This window comes from Corylus avellana, chromosome 7 (assembly GCF_965113065.1).
Source record: "Corylus avellana chromosome 7, dhCorAvel1.hap1.2, whole genome shotgun sequence".
In the NCBI taxonomy this organism is placed as follows: Eukaryota; Viridiplantae; Streptophyta; class Magnoliopsida; order Fagales; family Betulaceae; genus Corylus; species Corylus avellana.
Window position 1 is genome coordinate 7,314,879 of NC_142496.1, and position 22,550 is coordinate 7,337,428.

Sequence of the window (22,550 nt, forward strand, 5' to 3'; positions counted from 1 at the left end):
AAAAAAATTTACTGACTCCTACGTTTCTAACATTCAACACACCATAAATGCCACGTTAGTAAAGTTTTATGACGTGTTAGACACCTTGACATGTCAGAAAACTCTAGTCAAGAAAAAATAGTTCCTTTGTAGTGATACTATACACTAATACCTGGTTTTAAGTAGTGTTTGAACAAGTTGAGAATTTAACGCCGTCAATGACATTCATAGTTGGACCTCTAAGTTGTCTCTCACACACACGTTTAAGGATTCATGGATAGGGCAAAGGCATAAGATTAGAAAAGAAAATGGCCTAAGCATAAATTTTATTTATTTACTTTTATGTAAAAAGAAAGAATGAATTAAGATGTGGGTCGTAACCAGGCTTCGAAATTAAAGCTAATAAGGCCTACAAGGGAGTAGACATGTTGACCCGTGAACGGCCATGTCCGTGCACATTAATTACCATGCTTCCTTAATTCTCATGTCATCTAGAGTGTAGGCTTCTTGAACACGAATATTGCATAGACTATTACTACCAATATCCATGGACACAAAAATTCTAGATTTGAAAACCTTTCATTTGGAAAAACATAAACTAGAAGAAGAAGAAGAAAAAAAAAAAAAAAAAAACTAAAGATTCAGATTGAAAATCACACAAAGAAGAAGCAACAAACTTGTTATGAGAACATAGTAAGTTCAACCTGAGTTTTAAGATATGAATGAAGCCTAATCTAACATATGAATGAAGAAATCCAATGCTTTCATTTTTTTCATTTATTTTTTGTTTGAAAAATTAAACCAGCATAGAAAAGTAATCTCTAAATCTCAAATTTTAAGGTTATGGATTGTGGATTTGTGATTATTTAGGATTAGAAAGGTAACGAGATGTACAACAAAATGCTCAAGAAAGATAAAATTTAGTGGGTAGGTCTAAATGTTTAAGAGGAAAACTGAAATGATCAGAATTTTGATTAATAAGAAGGAAGTTGTAAGGGGTAGGGTTAGGGTAATCTCATTATAATTTTTGTTTTCAGGTTTAGTGCTAAGTTCATAATTAGTCATTGGGTGTTAATTTAGCTTGTGTTATGTAGATGTTCTATTAGATTGTTATGTTAAAGAATTCTGGCATGCTTTTGTTGATGACTTTTGTCTTGAATTTGGATATTGTTTGATATTTTGTGGAGACATTTTTGGCCTTTTATGCATTTAGAGTTGGCAAATGCATATCTTACTGATCTGTTATGCTGTCTAGAAGGTCATCAGTGGCCTCCATCTTCAGTCGTGCCACGTTGGGTCTTCTACGTTTGGATTTTGCCCTACTCATCTTTCTAGTTGGATGCTTTTCATTTAATGTATAGTTGTGGCAGTGAAACTTAATTTATGCTTGTAAATCATATATGGAAAGAAACTTTTACAATTTTGCATATGTTTAATTACGGTATTAAGACGAGTGGAACTTAGTTTTTTTGGATTGTGGGTTACTGAGAATTGGAAAGTGATGCATTGTCTTGTTGGGAAGAGAGCTTTTAAAAGTGGAATTTTTTTTTTTTTTTTTATTCAATGCTGGAGAAAGGGAAAAGAGAATTACAAGAAAATAAAAAATAAAGATTACAAAGTCTTCTTGAGAACTGTTAGCAATAGGTCAAATAAATGACACGGTCCATCAAACGAACCGATACCACTTAAAAAGACCGCTAAAAATGGCAAAGTTTCGAAAACGGAACAAGACCTCAATGGATTTGCCATGCGGATGACCATCAGAAGTTGGCTGAGGAAACCAAACTAGACCATCTGTAGTCAAAAGGATACGGAAGAACTCTATCAAAAGAGATGAAAGAGGCCAACACAAGCAACTAGCTAGAAAAAGAAAAGCAAAGAATAGAAAATTATAGGGAAAATAAAAAAGACAGTAAGTAAACTCCTAGCTAGAGTAGTAACACTGACAGATGATATGGCGGAGGAAGGCAAAAAGGGCACAGTGGCGTGTCAGCACGTGTAAGCCACTTGCCGAAGTGTGAAGACCACACGCTGGCGGTGGGTGCAGGGAGGCAGAGCCGCACCACAAGAGACCAAATACAGCAACTGGAGGCGGAGGCAGAGGAAGAGGCCATGCATGGCGTTAGGTTGCCCACGCGCGCATGGTGCCCGGACGGTGAAACGATTGGTGGCGGATTGAAGCGGAAGGACCCAAGATCAATGGTAGAGCCAGAATTTTAATTTAGGAGGTTAAAACATAAAGTTGAAAATAAATTAATCGATTTTTTTTTAAAATAATTAACAAAATAAATAAACAATTCAACAAAATTTAATTATTGTTTAAAACATATAAATGTAACTTACACATTTTTTTGTCACGCCTAATGTTAGAATATCGAAAATATAATATATTTTCCATATATTATAACATTTAATATTAATTTATTCAGTTGTTCTCGACTAATCTTTATATGAACAAATCATTCATTGTTAATAGTTTTGAATATATCATTCTCAATGTAGGTAATTAGACAATCCTTCCTTCATTGATCTCTCATTTGGTTACGTACAATTTTTAACAATATTTATTGTTAAAAATGCTATTCCAATGGTAGATGTCACAATTTGCATAATCAATGACAATGTCACTAATGAATAAACTAATAAATATAGAATATCCTTTTTCATCTCTATCATCTTCTCAACCAGCTCTCTAATCCCTTTGTTTATTGTAAATTCTTTCATAGATATGCAAATGCAAAATAAGAACAAAAATAACAATAATAATAATAATAATAAAGTTAAAGTTTCATCAAAAAATCAATCGATATTGTATATACATTGAATTTGTGATAATATAAATTTTATATTTATTGGTGAAATTACTTTATTCATTTATTCTCTTGATCTTTGTTCTATCGATCATATATAACTATATCTCACAAAGTAAAAACAAATTTTTGATTTCAACTCACGGGTGTAATTTTAACATGCATCAAATATGTTGTTTAATTAAGGTTTTTTAAACTTTCTCAAATTGAAATAGCAACTTTTTAAAGACACCATTTGTAACTACTGTGTATCGTCTTCTTCGTGGCTGACCTAGTTTCATCTCTGAAACAATTTGAAATAGTGAAACTAAAAGTCTAAGAGTCTGAGAATCGTTTTTCGCTTGCCGCCGCCAGTAATGTTGATGCCCATCTTGAGTGTAGTTGAGGGTGGGCATTCAGGGTATACATAAATATACTACTGAGATTTAACGCATTCAATGACATTCCTATTTAAAATAGAAAAGATTTGAAAAAATGAGCGGCAATGACTTGTTAAAATTTTGTTTTAACTATTTCATATAAGCAATACCTATTTTGTATAAGCAATCTCTATTTAATTTGTTTTAAAATTATGATTGTTGGACAAAGAATAAAAAAAAAAAAAAAAAAAAATCAGAGAAGGAATATTTAAACGAAAAAGTTGAGATGAATATAAGCTAGCTAACATACTATGTTAGATGTAGCTGTTTTGAAAAAGTGAATAGTTAAAATAGATAAATGTGTTCTTTTAGTTAAATATTTTCTGAGGCGAATGTGAATACTAAGGGATGAGTTAAATAATTTTATTTATATTTTAATAATTATGTTGGAAGTTTAGTGCATAGATAATTCAAGCCTGTCTGTCAAATTAAAGGTCAATGCAGTGTATGATGGAATTATGTAAAATAAGTCTTAGTCATCCACAAGTGTTTCCAACCCTTTTTTGCTTTATATTTATATACTCTTTAGGATACGAGGTTGTACACTTGATATATATATATATATATAGACGCCTTGATCCTTGTGTCTTTTCTGCCTTAGCATCATTGATAAAGCTATAAATTTCTTGGAGGCATAGAGAGAAAGTCGAGTAATAAATCAATTACTTTGGAAAAGTCTTGATTCTTTGGGTGTGGCGTGCATTTTTGAATAGCTTATCTTATCCTTTTGTAATTACTTGGACCTATATGTAAGGAGGAGGTTGTAGGTACGTGTGATCCCAAGTAGATTTTGAGGGGGGCAACTTGTATTTTACACAAATAATTGTAGTTGTGGGACATCACACCATGTTTACAATTGGACAAATTTGAAGAGTCTAAGCATTGCAATCCACATGAAAGTAATTGTTTGTCATTTACAATTTATGGACAAAATCACCAGCAGCTTTCATCTTATCTTTTTGTAATTACTTGGACCTATATGTAAAGGAGGAGGTTGTAGGTACGTGTGATCCCAAGTAGATTTTGAGGGGGGCAACTTGTATTTTACACAAATAATTGTAGTTGTGGGACATCACACCATGTTTACAATTGGACAAATTTGAAGAGTCTAAACATTGCAATCCACATGAAAGTAATTGTTTGTCATTTACAATTTATGTACAAAATCACCAGCAGCTTTCATCTTATCTTTTTGTAATTACTTGGACCTATATCTAAGGAGGAGGTTGTAGGTATGTGTGATCCCAAGTAGATTTTGAGGGGGAAAACTTGTATTTTACACAAATAATTGTAGTTGTGGGACATCACATCATGTTTACAATTGGATAAATTTGAAGAGTCTAAACATTGCAATCCACATGAAAGTAATTGTTTGTCATTAACAATTTATGTACAAAATCACCAGCAGCTTTCAGGCTAAGATATATATATATATTTGTTTTAAAATTTTGATTTTTATAGTCCACTTGTGGGTTTGGACTCTAATAATCAAACCAGTGACTTGATAATAATTTCATTTTAGGAGTCAATCTTTCTCGGTTTGATTGTGAAGTGAACCACCACATTGTGGTCTTGTTTCAAAATTAAATGTGATCGTTACATAATTCATTTTTGTCATTGAATTGTTAATATCCTCCACAAAGGATGTGTAGAATGAGCAGTCTATTCCATAAGAAGAATTATTTCATTTAAGAAGTTTATTCCACACAACCAAAGATGCTCTTAGAACATATTTTCAGTCAAAATAAACTCACTTATTTCCCACTTACATAGTTGGGCCAGATTGGACAAGGACTCTCTTTGGGAAGGGTCATTGGCAATATCTGAATAGAATTTTCTCAATTTCAAATGAAATTGATAGTATTTCTTGTATAACGAGAATTTAAAGTTGTTCTATCTAACGGTGTATATGAAGTCAATATTGACATTTTTTCTTTTAAATTTTTAATAATGTGAAATTATGTATACCGTTAGATGCACCGATTTTATAAATGTGGTTAATGTATACAAGGATTATTTGTGAATCCATCTAAACTCTTTTACTAATCCCTAACTCTTTCCTTTTAACTACATGAATTTGTAATTTATTATTGTTAAGAAAAGGTAGAATAAGCATAACTATATAATTTACAACAGCGGTATGAACTTTAATTAGTAAGTAATTGTTTCTTATATATATATATATATATATATATATATATATATATATGTAACAATGTATATATTGTTGAAGTTTCAAGACTCTGCCCTGCGTGCACTCACCATCCGGTGACTTGGCCATCATATAATATTATAAGTTTCTGTTGAAGTTTCTTCTCGTTTTCCAATTTTCTGTTGAGGTTTACTATAAAAGGCAATCCCTTTATAGTAATTAACATGCAAATTAAGCAGCAGGCTTATATTTCTTGCTGAGGTTCTTCACCTTTCACCTTCACATTCACTAGTAAGTTAACTCTCTATGACGAATAGAAGGCATGATGAAGAAGAGAATATGGTTGCACTCTATGAAGCCTCGCTGAATAGGTGTGTACGCACCTTGAACACCTTGATCCAAAGGGATCCACTCATCCTTAATTAAGTTTCACTCACATCTTTATGTGAGACCCCCTTACACATAGCAACTTTGCTTGGCCACCTTGAATTTTGTAAAGTTATTGTCTGTAAGAAACCTAAACTTGCTGAAGAGGTGGACTCGCTCGGACGAACACCTCTTCACTTGGCTTCTGTTGAGGGCCACATCGAGATTGTACAAGCATTGTTGCAAGCAAATGCAGATGTTTGCTTAGCTCATGATCAAGATGGGAGAATTCCTCTTCACTTAGCCGCAATGAGAGGACGAATAGAGATCATAAAAGAGTTAATTATTGCTCGGTGAGAGTCCATTCAAGTTAATCTCAATGAAGGCAGTGTATTGCACTTGTGTATTCGATATTATCATCTGGATGCTCTAACTTTGCTAGTGGCGGAGCCAGGCGTTTCAGAATGTAGGGGCCGTAAAAAAAAAAATTTCGCGTCCTAAAATTTTTATTTTGCGTCTTAAAATTTTTTTTCACACTGAAAATTTGGTAATTCACACAATATATGCATCACAAAAAAATATCTATAAAAGTTCATAAATATGTGCTCAAATTGATATATTAGAAATATAACATGTCAGCACTACATCAAAAAGACAGAAATACAAAAAAGTGTCTAGAACTGCACTTTACAGTTTTTTAGATGTACAAAATCATCAAGTATCGAATATAAATCGAAGCTTTCAGCAATGTCCCTTACAATATAAAAAACTAAACTATTTGCAAGAAAATCATCCTCCATTTGTTGCGTAGTCGTATTTTAATAATTTTCATTGCTGAAAATGCTCGTTTGGTAGTTGTTGTAGACACTAGAAGAGTCAAAATAAGACGAATCAATCTATTAATAAAATAGTATGTCTTTGGTTTTTCTGTCTTTGCCAATTCTTGGCATAATTCTGCAATAGAAGATAAATTTTGTAATGCCGGATCGGGCCATTTGTAAACTAAATTTGTGCTCTTGAAAGTTCATTTTGTAAACTAACTTTTTTTTTTTTTTTTAATATGGAGGGGCCAGCTGTAGTGCATTGGGCCCTATTTATAAAAAAACAAATGAACTTTCAGGAGAATGGAGGGGCCCTATTTAGAAAAAAAAAAAAAAAAAAAAAAAAAAATTCTCAATAAATTAATGCTGATCCACGGCCTAGTGCTGAAACTGTGAATTTTTTTTCAAGAAAAACTTTATTTTCTCAATAAATTAATGCTCATCTTTAATTTTTTTTTCAAAAACATTTTTTTGGGGGGGCCACGGCCACCTCTGGCCGACATGTGGCTCGGCCACGGAACTTTGCTAGTGGAATCTGCTGATTGTGATGAATTTCTCAACTCCGAAGACCATGATGGTAACTCTATATTGCATTTAGCTATGATGCTCAAACAAATTAAGGTGTGTTAACAACCAAACGAACCGATACCACCTAAAAAGGCCGTTAAAAATGGCAAAGTTTCAAAAACGAAACAAAACCCCAAAGGATTTGCCCCATGATCATCAAAAGTTGGCTTAGAAAACCAAAGTAGATCATCACTGGTCAAAAGAGAACAGAAGAACTCTGTCAAAAAAGAGATATAACAGGTCAGCACAAGCAACTAGCCTGAAAAAGAAAAGCAAAGAATGGAAAATTATAGGGAAAACAAAAAAGACAGTCAGTAAGCTCTCAGACTAGTAACACCGACGGATGATATGGTCGAGGAAGGTGAAAAGGACACAGTGGCTTGTCGGCACGTGTAAGCCACTTGCCTGAGCGTGATGACCACGCGCCGGCGGTGGGTTTCGAGAGGCAGAGCCGAATCGCAAGAGACCAAATACAGCAACTGGAGGCAGAGAAAGAGGAAATGAGTGACGTTAGTCTGCCCACACGTCTGCGAATGGTGGCCAGCCAGTGAAACAATTGATGGCAGTGAAACAATTATGTTTTATTGTTTAAAACATATAAACGTAACTTACACATTTTTTTGTTATGCCTAATGTTAGAATATAGGAAATATATAGAAAATATAATATATTTTTTTAATAATAATTTTTTCAATTGTTCTCTACTAGTCTTAATACTTTAAAATCTTTATATAATTTGTTCATTGAATATATCATTCTCAATGTGCGCAATCAGACAATCCTTTATTCATTGATCTCTCATTCGGTTACGTAAACAATTTTTAACAATATTTATTGTTAAAAATGCTATTTCAATGGTAGGTGTCACAACTAGCAGAATCAATGACAATATCACTAATGAATAAACCAATGGATATACAATATCCTTTTTCATCTCTATCATCTTCCCAACAAGCTTTCTAATCCCTTTGAGTATTGTTAATTCTTTCATCACTACAAAAAACACATTTTTTGCTGACTCATGATTACTGACGTGTCAGGTCGTCTGACACGTCAGTAAATCATGCTGACGGGGCTTTCCTGACGTGTTTCGGTCGTGAATAATGTGGGTGTCAGGAAATGGGAATTCCTGACGTGTCATTTTTGGCACGTCAGGAATTACTGACGTGCTAAATCCAACACGTCAAGAATTTCCTGACGTGTTCAATTTAACACGTCAAAAATAATTCCTGATGTGTCAAAAATTGACACGTCAGTAATTTCCTGACGTGTCAAAAATTCACACGTGAGTAAATATTCTGACGTGTAAAAATTGACACGTCAGGAAATTCCTCACGTGTCAAAAACTGACACGTCAAGAATTACTGACGTGTCAATTTCTGACACGTCAGGAAATTACTGACGTGTGAACTACTAACACGTCAAGAATTATTGACGTGTCAAAAATTGACGCGTCAGTAATTCTTGACGTGTCAGTTTTTGACACGTCAAGAATTCTTGACGTGTCAATATTTGACACGTCAGCAATTTGGTTCAAAACGAACCAAATTTGCCGACGTGTCAAAAATTGACACGTCAGTAATTCTTGACGTGTCAGTTTTTGACACGTCGGCAAATTTGGTTCGTTTTGAACCAAATTTTTTCCCTCCCCCCTACATTTTTTGTGATTTATTTCAGGACTATACCCGAATTTTGTGTTACGGTTCACCTGATATTCAATCTATCCATCAAATCCATGCAAATAATATACAATTTTTCCATCAAATAACATACATCATATCCATTAACATCAATCACGAACTATCCATCAAAACTAACTTCAACACACCATAATAACACAAATAACATAATATATATACACCAATCACAAATATATATATAAACTAACTTCAACACACCAAAATGACGCAAATAACATAATATACACCAATCACAAACTATCCACCAAAACTAACTTCAACACACCAAAAATGTCACATACTAACATAATATACACAAATACAATTACATCAACTTATACACAACTGTGAATAGCCTCAAATTCTCAACCAGACTAGCGATCATTGACATCCATAGCATCCTCTCGACGATGTCCATTACCTGCAAATGATAAAACAAACAATATTCACCAATAAAACAACCACCAAACAAATAAAATCCACTAACGGTATGAAGAGATGATAAACACAAAGGGAAAGCGCCCTCCCTAGCATTGAGTGCATTAAGTTTATGAAGAACTGGTCTTGATGATATTGATATGCATGTATTGCTTCGTGCCATGCAGTTATATCCATTTATACGTGCATGAATAACTCTAAATAATTATCTCAACCAGCAAAACTCTAACCCACATCCATCACCAAACCAACCATGATATATAAACCAAATTTAAGCAAGATTTACAACATCATTAATTATTTAGAATGACTACAACATATCCAAATTCTAAATATATATATAGGGACAGTTATAAAACTAAATTGACTATTAAAAAAAGTCAGTACCTGATCCACTGTCGACCGACGATCGCACCATCGCAAAGGGTGGGGAAGCATTGTCTAGTGGGGTGTGAAACCGGATCATTTCCTCAAGTTGGCGAAAACGGGCGTCAAACCTTGCCTGACGTTCAGCCTCCTGTTCAGCTGCCTGTCGCGCTACTCGGGCATTGTTCTCAGCCATCTGCTCCGCCACTTGCTAGGCTACCCGCGCATTGTTCTCGGCCAATAACGCATCCATCTCTTCCTTGTGCTTCGCCCTCTCCGCGTCAAGCGCTCTATCAAGTGTGTCTTGTGATATCGTGGAGTACCTGACGTTTCCTGACCGTGCCTGTGACGGTGTATAGTATGAGTGTATGGTCCCCCGCACAGGCAGAATATTTGGTCCGGCCATCCGAACCCTACCTGCATACTCAGGCTTATTTCCCATTGCCTGGGCGAATGCGTCGTTTGGCGCCCACCTGACCGTTCCCTCTGTGATGCTAGACGATGCTGCAGGGTCGGTGGGTATAAGCTCATTCATCTTTTCCTGAATGTCACATTAATTATTGAGTCAGTGGGTCGCACAACTGTTAATCGCAAATAATTTATCAAATATACAAGCAAAACAACATATGAAAAGTGAATATCATACACATCTCTCCTTCACAATATCATTCGGATATCCACCGCCCTTCTTCGTGTGTGACTTGACATAATTGTGTGCACGAGTAGGTTGATGGCCCAAACGTTCGGCCTGCATTTAAAATAGGTAATTCATTTATTTTTAAATATATCAAATGATATAATGTTAGATATATATAGGATAAATTACACACGTACCTCCTCATGTGTCAACCTGGCATAGCTCATTGATCCGGTGCAATGTGGTGAATCATTTAATGCTCGCAAGCTCTTCATTTTCGCCGCATACTCCTACACAGTTAACACTTTTAATATGTTAATACCAATACAATTACAATAAATGACAGTACACAACACTAAGAATTTAACTCATGACCTACCCTATTCTCCTGGGTACACCATCTCTCCAATAAGATATCCAGATCGACGGCATTGTACTCGCCTAGCGTCTGTCCCCCCAGTCTTGCCCGTATAGTGTCCGGCGTATCTTCCTTCGTAATGGCACATATTTTTTTAAGATCGTGCTTCCAAGTCCGCAGCTTGGAGCCCATATCCTTAAATGCTTCATTTTTTACTGCTTCCAAGTTGTACTCGGGTGGAACGAAAAAGTATGTCTGCACAAGTTCAACATTGATGAATTAAAAAATAAAATAAAATATGTGTATATGCATTTACTTACTAAACACACATATATATTTGCAACTTAGAGCGTATATATACATATATACATTACTAGTGTTTAACTTATTATTAAAAAACATACCATCAAGGCGTCCCAAATATCCTCCTTGGTACGGTCCGGTACCTTTGACCAATCGTCCGGTATTCGGACGAAATTTCCGCTCCTAACTATGTCTCCGGTCATCCGTCTGAACCGCACGGCACTAAATCCAACGGGCTGGCATGATGCATTGTACTCCAAAATGATCCGTTTGCCGGGGGGGACTCCCGGCCGCCTGTGCGAATCAAGAATGGTAAACACCTCAATAACGGTGTTTCCTTCAGAATCAGTACCTAACAAATTAAAAAATAGAAAGGTAAGTTATTTCGAATTCAATACTAGGTAACAAGTAAATTAAAACCAAAATATGCACGACATTAAAGCATATACACTTACTTATGATCCGGACCTGCCGAGGGCCTAACCGGGCGTCGGGAGCAGGGTTGGTGGGCTGCGGGTCATCCGTGGCCTGTGCCCCACCAACCATGTGTTCCTGGGCCTCTGTCTCAGTGTCCTCCAGACCTGCTTTGTATTTTTTAATAATGTTTAGAATTCTATGAAGTTGTAGTTGTAGTTAAATATAATTGATATTGCACCAATATAGTTAGAAACTTTCAATCTTTTGAATCTTTAAAAAAACAGTCGGGCGTACCTGCGCTATGCTGGGTGTAAAGCCGCTCGACATCGCCCTCATAACTCTGTCGTAACTCGCTGTACGGGTACGAATCAACCCGAAACCCGGTTTGGGCCATGCCTGCCCGAGTGTATGGAGCATGGACAGGGGTCTCCCCTTCCATCGTACCTGGAAGAACTGGTCGATATCCTTCCTGTATCCCAAGAAGCTGAGCAACGTCTTGTTGCTCGCTGTCATCAAGTTGGACTGCCGGAGACCCAGGCGACGTAGACTGCCGCACTGCGGACGAGCCCCTGCGTGCTTTCCTCTTCCCCCTTGTACTCATGGTACCCTGTAAAAAACACCACAAACCCAATTAATTTCTTAAACAATGTATGAAATATTTACTACATTAAGTATGCATGAATAATAGTGCTACATGAGATATATATCAGATTTTAGCAAATGCACAGCTTAATTAAGTGTGTTGATGTAATGTGCATGTAGTGAACAACTACCAATCAAAACATAAATATAAAATTAATTATACTAATATACATACGCTTCGGTTGGATCTAAGTCGTGTCTGACGTATTCGATATGATCTTGTAGATCGTGATCAACATTTCTGGGCAAAATAAAAGGCTCACACTCGTGGTAATTGGCACATGAATCTTGATGTCCTTCAACCTGACCAACGTCGTATATGTTTCTAGGCTTGGTCCTTACTGCGCAAGCCCAATCTGGGCACCTATCATCTTGTACGTAAAATACCTGGTCAACTTGTGAAGTTAGCACATACGGCTCATCAGAAACCAGGTCTCCCGTGTGGACAAGGTTTTTGAAGTTGACAAGTACTATACCATACTCATCCACCTTGTACCCCTTGTCCCTCGTGTTGTCTGCCCAATCACACCTAAACATAACGTACTTAGTCCTGTCGTAATACTCAACCTCAACTATTTCCGTTAACTTCCCGTAGTACGTGTCGCCATCAAGAGTCGGCACACACACCCCGCTGTTCTGAGTCCTCTTTCCGGCATCAGATGCAATAGCGCGAAACAGCTTGCCGTTAACCACATATCTATTGTATCTGACTACTGCCTCCCTCGGCCCCTCTACAATGCATTACCAATTTGTCACCAAGTTCATTCCTGGATCGCTCGTCCAATCGATCGACCTGTGAATATATTACGTACAATGGAAACGCACGGTTACTAGCTTTAGTTGATTTTAAAAATTGCACGCAAATAACTCCGACAATTGTGATAAGGTAAACATCACATCATTCTTACGTAGTCACGGTACCACTCGCAGAACAAGTCATAATGTTGGGTCTCCAACTGAGCCTCTGTTGTTCGTCCCCTATTGCATGATCGCCTAAGCGTATCTATGTGCATCCTACAATTCGAAATTATGTTAATTATAATTCAATACGAGCAATATTGTCACAAGTTCATTGAGCATGCAATGTGCCAACAAAAGATCTCTACTTACGTCCGCAATTGATGAAACTCGTCCAAGTTGAACATAATATACCGGTGTATCTGTGTCATTGTGATTCGGTCGAGTCGGACTCGTGTTCCATTTCCCTTTGAACCATCCAGATTTCTTTGTATCCTATTGTGAAAGGTTGGTGTATTCTCTAAATATCTCGAACAAAACGTCACCAACTCAGTTGCTATGTAGCCCTCCGCAATGCAGCCCTCAGGAGCCGCTTTGTTGCGCACATTAGATTTGAATACTCCAAGGCTCCTAAATATGAACCAATACATATTTTCAGTTTAGTTAGTACTTGTCATGTATTGGCACCTGAAACCAAAAAATAGAAGAATATCCGTAAACAAATTTTACCTCTCTGCCGGATACATCCATCTATACTGTACAGGTCCACCGAGTCGGCATTCACGGATAAGATGCACGACCACATGAACCATGCTCGTAAAGAAGCTGGGGGGGAAAACCTGTTCCATCTTGCACAACGTGATACAGATGTCACACTGTAGTCGGTCAATATCCTGTTCGGTCAATGTTGTTGAACATAGGCACCTGAAGAATGTGGACATCTCAACAAGAGGTCTAACCACATTGCTTGGAAGTGAACCACGCAATGCAATAGGTAGAAGCTGCTGCATCAGTACATGACTGTCATGACTCTTTAACCCTGATATCGTACGGTCCTTAAGTCGTATACAACGAGAAATGTTCGAGGCATATCCGTCGGGCACCCTTACATTTCGTAGCACTTTCAAAAAATGTGTTTTATCATCCTTGGACATCGTGTGGGTAGCTTGTTGAAAATAGGTCTTACCATCATGCGGGTTCACAAATGTATGAAGTGTACGTCTCAAGCCCATTTCTTGCAAATCTAAGCGGGCGGCGTGGTTGTCCTTCGTTTTCCCTGGAATGTCCAGTATTGTACCAAGTATGTTGTCCATGACGTTTTTCTCTATGTGCATAACATCAAGATTATGCCGCAATAAATTATCTTTCCAATACGGCAACCTAAAGAAAATACTTTTCTTCTTCCACACTACATGGCCATTATTCGTCTTCTGCTTTTTTCTTTCTTTTTTCTCAGCCTCCCTTGCCTGACCGGCGTTCTCATCCCCAAACACCATCCCTTCTAATTGGCTTATGACTTCATCTCCACTTGGCACATCAGGGGCACATTCTAGTTCTACGTTGCCGTCAAATGTGCTTTTGTTTCGTCTCCATGGATGATCCATGGGCAAGTATCGCCTGTGCCCCATATAACACCATTTATGGCCATGTTTTAACCATTTTGACCATGTCGAGTTCATACAGCACGGACATGCCTTCTCACCCTTGGTAGACCATCCAGACAAATCTGCATATGCTGGGAAGTCATTAATTGTCCACATCAACTGCGCTCGCATAACAAAATTATTTTTCTTTGAGACGTCATATGTGCGAACCCCTACATTCCATAGTTCTTGTAACTCTTCAATTAAGGGTTGAAGGTAGACATCTATATCCATTCCAGGTGAACTTGGGCCCGGGATAATCAATGATAGTATAAAAGATGTGTGTTTCATGCACATCCAAGGAGGCAAGTTGTAGGGTACAACCATTACAGGCCAAGTGCTGTGCGATGTAGTCATATTCCCAAATGGATTAAATCCATCAGAGGTTAGTCCGAGCCTTACATTCCTGCTGTCCGCTGAAAACTCCTGATGTAAATTGTCAAATGACTTCCATGCTAAGCCGTCGGCTGGATGCCTCAATACGCCATCTTTAGTGCGGCCTTCTGCATGCCACCTCATAAAGCGTGCTGTATGTTCTGACATAAACAACCTCTGTAGTCGTGGTATGAGTGGAAACCACCGCAACACCTTCACCGGACGTTTCTTGCCCGATGATATGGGTTGACCGTCCTCATCTAAATTGATTGCTTCCGTCCATTTAGATTCTCCACATACGGTACATGAATCCAACTCTTTATTGCCCTTCCAGAATAGCATACAGTCATTACGGCACGCTGGAATCTTCTCATACCCTAGTCCCATGTCTCGCAAAAACTTTTTCGCCTCATATGTATTAACTGGCAGAGTTTCACTAGTCTCGGGTAGCAACTGATTGATGAACTCTAGGAAAGCCGAGAAAATCGAGTTACTAACTCCACCAACGCACTTCAAGTTGTACAGGTGAACAGTGGCACTTAATTTGCTATGTTTTGTCCCAGTATGAAGTGGCTTCTCCGCCTTTTTTAGAAGGGCATAGTACTTTAGTGCATCGCCTTCAGCGGCTTCTTCGGTCACAATTTCCTCACCCCCTTGCACTACGGCCTGAGGCTCACAATTGTCTTCCCTAACTACTTCGTGCATGCCGAATAAATCACGCAACATTCCGTGCATGTCTCCACCCTGATTTGCACATGCACCCGCATCTGAGGCCGGGCGATTGGAATTAGACCCGGTATCAGGACCCTGTACATGCTTCTCACCGTGATAGAACCAAAGTGTGTATTCCGGCATCATTCCTTTTCCCCCTGTCAAGTGGTCGAATACGAAACCCGGCGGGTGGCGCCGGTTATTTCGACAAACCTTACAAGGGCAATAGATGAATCCATCAAGGGTTCTACAGTTACTAACTGCAAACTCCACAAACATTCTACACCCGTCTCTGTATTCCCTCGTACCCCTAGACTTTGTCATCCAACTCTTGTCCATTTTTATCTACGTACATGAGTTAGGAATAAATACATAAGACTTACAAATTGTATACATACTTTCAAGCACATGCATGTATATAAACATAAACCGATACCTAAATATTTGAACCACATTAGAAATATAAACCTATACATTCTCGTATAGGGTTAAATTGTTTATGTCCAAAAATATATACATATTCATGCGTATCTACATTCAACCGTACTGAAGGGTGTATTTATAACCCTTATCTATTATAATTAATCTACAAAAACCAAATAAAAAAAAAATACTTGATCCAAAATTTAAGCATTTTCTTTGGTGGGGACCCTAAACAAATTAATTATAGCTAGCTTATAACTTATAAGGTTGTTCTAGTACATCTACCGAGCTAGGTTCGTTACGAGGACCCTAAATACAATAAATATAGCTTAAATGTCGTTAGCCTTTGGCATGAATTACTAGATTAATTTCTTTCATATTAATCACAATTGTAACAAAATTCCAACTAGTTTTTAGGTAATATTAATTTTGATGCGTTATATTTCAACTTGAAGAAGCTTATAAGTTCCTCAAATTAACCAAAACTTTGGACCGTTTTGTATGGTTTTTTTTGTTTGAAAAATAATATATGTGGGATAGAATGAAATAAGAATCGAATTGAATATATTTTGCAAGTGTTTACGTTATGTGTTTAATTATGATTAGACTTCTTAAAAACACTCAAAACAAAAGTGTGATAAAAAAAATAGTGTAACAAACAAAGTCATGACTTTGTACAAAGAGACTTGTTATTCATTTATTTTTTTTAGAATAAAAAAATCTGTAGAAAATTTTTAAAAATATATAAATTAAATGAAGAATAGAAAAATAGCTATTCTCATGTGTGAAAATTTTGAATAAAAATCCAAAGAGGAAGTCAACTTGATGCATTCCTATATGAGTTGTCTCCATCTCAGCCTTCGCAGTCAAAGTTGGAAGCTAGTTTCAAGTTGAAAGTTCAAACCAAGCAAGCAAGACAATGCCGCGTGTTCCACAAGAAAGCTCTCTAGTTTCTAGTTTCTAGTTTATGGAATTAAAAGCAATCATGTAACTTGCTATTTACAATTTTGCATCTTCAGCCACCCACTCAAATCAATTATATTCTCAAAACTCGGAAAAATAAATATCTCGAACAAAATTAAAAAGTCATATTTATGGAGCTACTTAAAAAAGTCATTGGCCTTAATTATATGGCCAATGACATAATGATATGGGTAAACAAATTAAGATGAATCTTACAGTTAATTAAGGCCATATTATATAGCCGGGCAAACAAATTAAAAAGAATATTAATATGAATCTTGCATTAAGATGAATTAAGATGAATCTTGCATTCAACTAGTTTTTTAAGGCCATATTAAAAAGAATATTAATATGGCCTTAAAAGTGTATCATATAATTAATTAAAAAGAATATTAAAAAGAACATATAATGATGAATCTTTATCATTTTGCATGCATCTATATTTTCAACGTACAATTAGTAATTAATTAATAAATATTCCTAAAAAAAAAAAAAAAATTTAGCTCACAAATACTCAATCCTATACATTATTGAAACATCATGCGAATATATGACAAAATGAAACATAAAATTTTGCAATATACACCATAATGTATATATTTTATATATTCTGCAATATATATATATATTACCTAAAAACTATATGAAATAAAACAATATAGAACAACACAATATATGCATATATATATTCTGCAATAATAAAACAATAGTATATATCAAATAAAACAACATAAAACAACACAATATATGCATATATATATTAATCTGCAATAATAAAAAACAATAGTATATATAAAATAAAACAAAATATATATATATATATACCTGGCCTGTAGGTGAGTTGGAGGAGATTGGCGGAGCAGATTCGGCCGGAGACTCGCCGGAGACGGCAACGGCGCTGTGGAGGCGGTGGCCGGCGACGGGGAGTGAGCTAGCGCTAGCTAGAGTGGTACGTACGGCGCTCCGGCAGAGAGATAGAGCTGATCACGGCCGGAGAAAATATGGGAGAAAGTAGAAGAAAATGAGGAAGAGTGAGAGAGGAGAGTTTTGAAGAACAAAACCAGGTGCCGGCGACTGGCGGGAGAGAAGAGAGACGCGCGAGCTGGGTGCAGGGGGATGAAAGCGCATGTGCGTGTGGTAGCAGGAGGGAAAATCAAAAAAAAAAATAAAATAATAATAAAAAAAAAATATCAGTAAGTGGCGTAGCAGGTGCGTGTGATGGGACGGCCAGCAGGCGCTGGCCTTCCCAAGGCATAGTTCCTGACGCGCCACATAGGCACGTCAGGAGTTCCTGACGTGCCACATGTGGCACGTTAGGAACTCCTGACGTGCCTATGTGGCACGTCAGGAACTATTTATATATATATATATATATAAAAATATAAATATTATCTATATTAATTATATATATATATATATATATATATATATATATATATATGTTATATATAATATATTTAATTATACATGTTCTTTTAAATAGCATATATATATATATATATATATATATATATATATATATATATACATGTTTATATGTTTATATGTTTATAATATAGTATTAATTATATTAATACTAATATAATTTCCATTTTCCTCTTTTGTATTTCATTTGAGTTCTCATGTATTTGGTTTTATTTGATGTACATGAATAGTGCAATTAATCTTACAAACAACAATTTTCATTTTAATGTACGCATGGCTAAAACCTAATTGATATATAGCGTACATGATATATATATATATATATGTGTGTGTGTGTGTGTGTGTGTTTGTCAAAACGTTAATATCATCGATCACCAATATTGTTACTTTAATTATTTTAATTAATGAGATACCAAATTTGGTATCTCACAATTAAATGAACGAGATCGAGAAAAATGCATGTTATACGTATATATATATATATATATATATATATATATATAGATCCTTTAGTATAATTTGAACCATGCATGCACGTTAAATTCATGTTATATAAATATCATTTTGCATGGTTTTGCTATATATATATATATATATCGTATCTCGAGTAAAACATGGCTAACCGTTGGAATTTTTTTTAAGTTTTGAATGTTCAAATGGAATGGGTTACGGTACATGCCACGTGAAGAAAAGTATATATTAAAGTACTGGTCGGTGCTTGTTTTCTAAAAATTAATTTTATTGAATGTTAATTGGGATTCGATCATACTGTACAATATTAAATTACCCTAATAATGTTTGGATCATATATATATATATATATATATATATATATATATATATATATATATATATAAATTGTTGACGTGTCAAAATAACACGTCAACAATTGTTGACGTGTCAAAGTGACACGTCAATAATTGTTGACGTGTTATTTTGACACGTCAACAATTATTGACGTGCCAAATTAACACGTCAATAATTCTTGACGTGTTAGTATTTGACACGTCAGTAAATAATAAATCAATTATTTATTAATTTTAAAATAATATTAGATTAAATTTGACTCAAATTTACTGACGTGTAGAAAACAACACGTCAGTAAATGCTGACGTGTTGAAATCAACACGTCAGGAATTATTGACGGGTAGATTTTAACACGTCAGCAAATAATTTGTTGACGTGTTGAAATTGACACGTCAACAATTACTGACGTGCCAAAAAAATATACTGTTTAACACGTGAATAAATGGCCGTTTTTTTGTAGTGCATAGTTATGCAAATGCAAAATACCTATAATAATAATAATAATAATAAAGTTAAAGTTTCATCAAAAAAATCAATCGTTATTGAATTTACATTGTAGTTGTGGGACATCACACCATGCTTAGTCTAAACATTGTAATCCACATGAAAGTAATTGTTTATCTTTTGCAATTTATGTACAAACTCACCAACAGCTTTCAGACTAAGATATATATATATATATATATATTTGTTTTAAAATTTTTATTTTTATTGTCCACTTGTGGGTTTGGACTCAGATAATCAAACTAGTGGCTTGATAATAATTTTATGGGAAAGTTACAGTTTACCCCCCCAAAATTGACAGCATTTTTCAATTTGAACATCAAAGTTGCAATTTTTGCAATCCACCCCCACAAAGTTTCAATTTTGTGCAATTCGACCAATATCATCCCAAAATTTCCATATTGCCCCTGAATTTTTTTTTTTTTTTTTTTGGTTTTTTTTTATGAAAATGAAAACAAATTTAGGGGTGCAAAAATGACCAGATGACCAAAGGGGTGGCTACGGCCACCACGAATTTTTTATTTTTAATTTTTATAAAAAATAAAAATTAGGGGCAATATGGGAAATTTTGGATAAAATTGGTCAAATTGCAAAAATTTGAAACTTTGGGGGGGTGGATTGCAAAAATTGAAATTTCGGTGTTCGAATTGAAAAACGCTGTCAACTTTGAAGGGGTAAACTGTAATTTTCCCTAATTTCATTTTAGGAGTCAATCTATCTCAGCTTGATTATGAAGTGAACAACCACATTGTGGTCTTGTGGTGTGTGTTGGTAGTGGAGATAGGTTGAAGTTGTTAATTTAGGCACCGTTTATAGATTTGTTAAATCCGAATATTGTTGGGTATGCTGACCTTCGTATACTTTGACATTGCTCAACGCTTAGGACTTGATAAGATTCTATCATGTTTGCTGATTGATTGTTTGTTTTATCATTTGTAGTTAGTGTTGAGAGGTCGGTTGGTTCTCATGGTGTTGACTCAGAATTGGTTGGAGTGTTTTGCTGTTGTATTCGCGAATGAAGTTGTATATTTTATATGTTTTGTTGATGTATAGTTAGATATATTTTGCAATAATAGAGACAGTTTGATTGTTTGTTAACAAATGTTTTTTTGTTTAGGATTATTTGTGATAGTTGATGGATATTGATAGTTTTTTTGATAGATCTATGGATATTAATTAATGTAGTTGTAGTAGATGTGTAACTCATATATTATGTAATACCCCGAAATTTATACCTAGAATAAAGGTAATCTTAATATCAAGGATAAGGAGGATTTGTAATTTTATTAAGATTTATATGGAGTTAGGTAAATAGACTTAATGTGAAAGATGATGGAAAATTGCTAGTTATAATTTTAGTGGTTATTGAAAGAAAAGTCACATTGTTTTGGACACCAAAAATTCTATGAGTGACCTTAAATAAAACTGTTTTAAGATATTATATAATGATGAGAAAGGAAGATTTTAAAAGTGGTTTCATGATTTTTGGATGCTTGTAGAAGGAGTTATGATTTTTAGAAGATGCAAGTGTCAAAACAGGAATTTCAGTCAAACACAAGCACCGAATTTTGTGGGACTTTTGAGGTACCAAACAGTTATGGGTTACTATGATTTTTGGATATGTTGTGCATCTTTGAATGAGGAAAATTTCAAGCCAAAGTTTGTGTCATTTGGAGTTAAATTGAAAGAGTTATGATTTTCCCAAGTTTAATAGGTCAAGCTGCAGAGTAGTTGAAGTACCTGCGATTTGGGAAATTAATTGGATGGGTTAATGATGTCTGTAAGCCACGATTTTTTGGTATGTGTTAGTCAAAAGGTTTAGGTTCATTAAGGATTAATTGTAGATTTTTATGATCACTTTTTAATGTAAATGCATGAGGATTTTAAAGCTTGACAAGTTACCAAGGTCAAAATTACACGTGGCTTTGCATGAGAAGTTGCTTGGTTGACACCTAAAGGTACAGGTGTTATATAGCATGTTGCCCTTGCCTTCTCGGTGAACACCTGGGGTTCTAAGGTGTCATCTTCTTAATACATTCCTGGACACTTGTCTTGTGGTTAGAGGAAATTGAATGTATGTGGGACACTTGGTGGACACTTGTTTTGTGGTTTAGATGGAATTCGCTGCATGTCGAACAAACATGTAGAAAGCTCTCAAGGGAAAATGTCCCACGTGGGTATTTAAGGAGAGCAAATCCTCTCAATTGCTCACAGCTCAAGTGAGCGTGAGATCCGGAAGAAGGAAAAGAAAGGAAAGAGAGGAGAAAAGAAAGAGAGAAGGGAAAACAAAAAAAAAAAAAAAAGGATGAAGAAATAAAAAATTTGAGAACTCTTCAAGGAATTGTGAGTTGGATGCGGCTTCAAAATAAGGGCATGCAATGCCAGGTAAGGGGACACAACACCAAAAACCCCAACAAATTTTTATTATAAATCTTTTGAAAAATGTTGGGGATTTTATAAAGAATCCACTTATATGATTTTCAATTGCACTTTCTTCCATATTTTAATGACAAGTTTTATTTATTCATATGTCATTGTTTAAGAAGTTTGATACAGTTACCATATTTTATGATTTATACATGACTGTAATTACGAATGAAAAGAGTTCTCAAAGTTCGTGGCACAAATGAGTTTACAGATTATATGAAATGTTATATGTGCATTTATAGCACAGTATACAGTTACAGATGAGTTTACAGATCATATGAAATGTTATATATACTTTCATGGCATAGCATACAGTTACAGATGAGCTTACAGATCATATGAAATGTTATATGTGCATTCATGGTTTTAAATGTTTAACCCGAGACACGATTATAGTGACGATCGGTACCGCATAGGGTAGCAGGGCAAGCACACCGAAGGACGGTTACGAGAAGGTGTGTGCTACCGGCCAAGTGGCCTTCACCTAGGGAAGTTCCCAACCTGGTAGCTCTCCCCTGTGACGACAAGCTGAGCATATAGGTCCTTCGGGACAAGCCAACGTGCGCTACTCACGGTAAAA

At 35.6% G+C, this 22,550-nt stretch overlaps 1 non-coding gene across 1 annotated transcript; it reads right to left on the reverse strand.

Moving 5' to 3' along the window:
- Positions 1-344: 344 nt before the first annotated feature.
- Positions 345-461, reverse strand: LOC148584407 (small nucleolar RNA snoR100). Its single transcript, XR_015912923.1, has one exon. It is a non-coding gene; the product is annotated as a small nucleolar RNA snoR100 (small nucleolar RNA).
- Between the last annotated feature and the right edge of the window lie 22,089 nt (positions 462-22,550).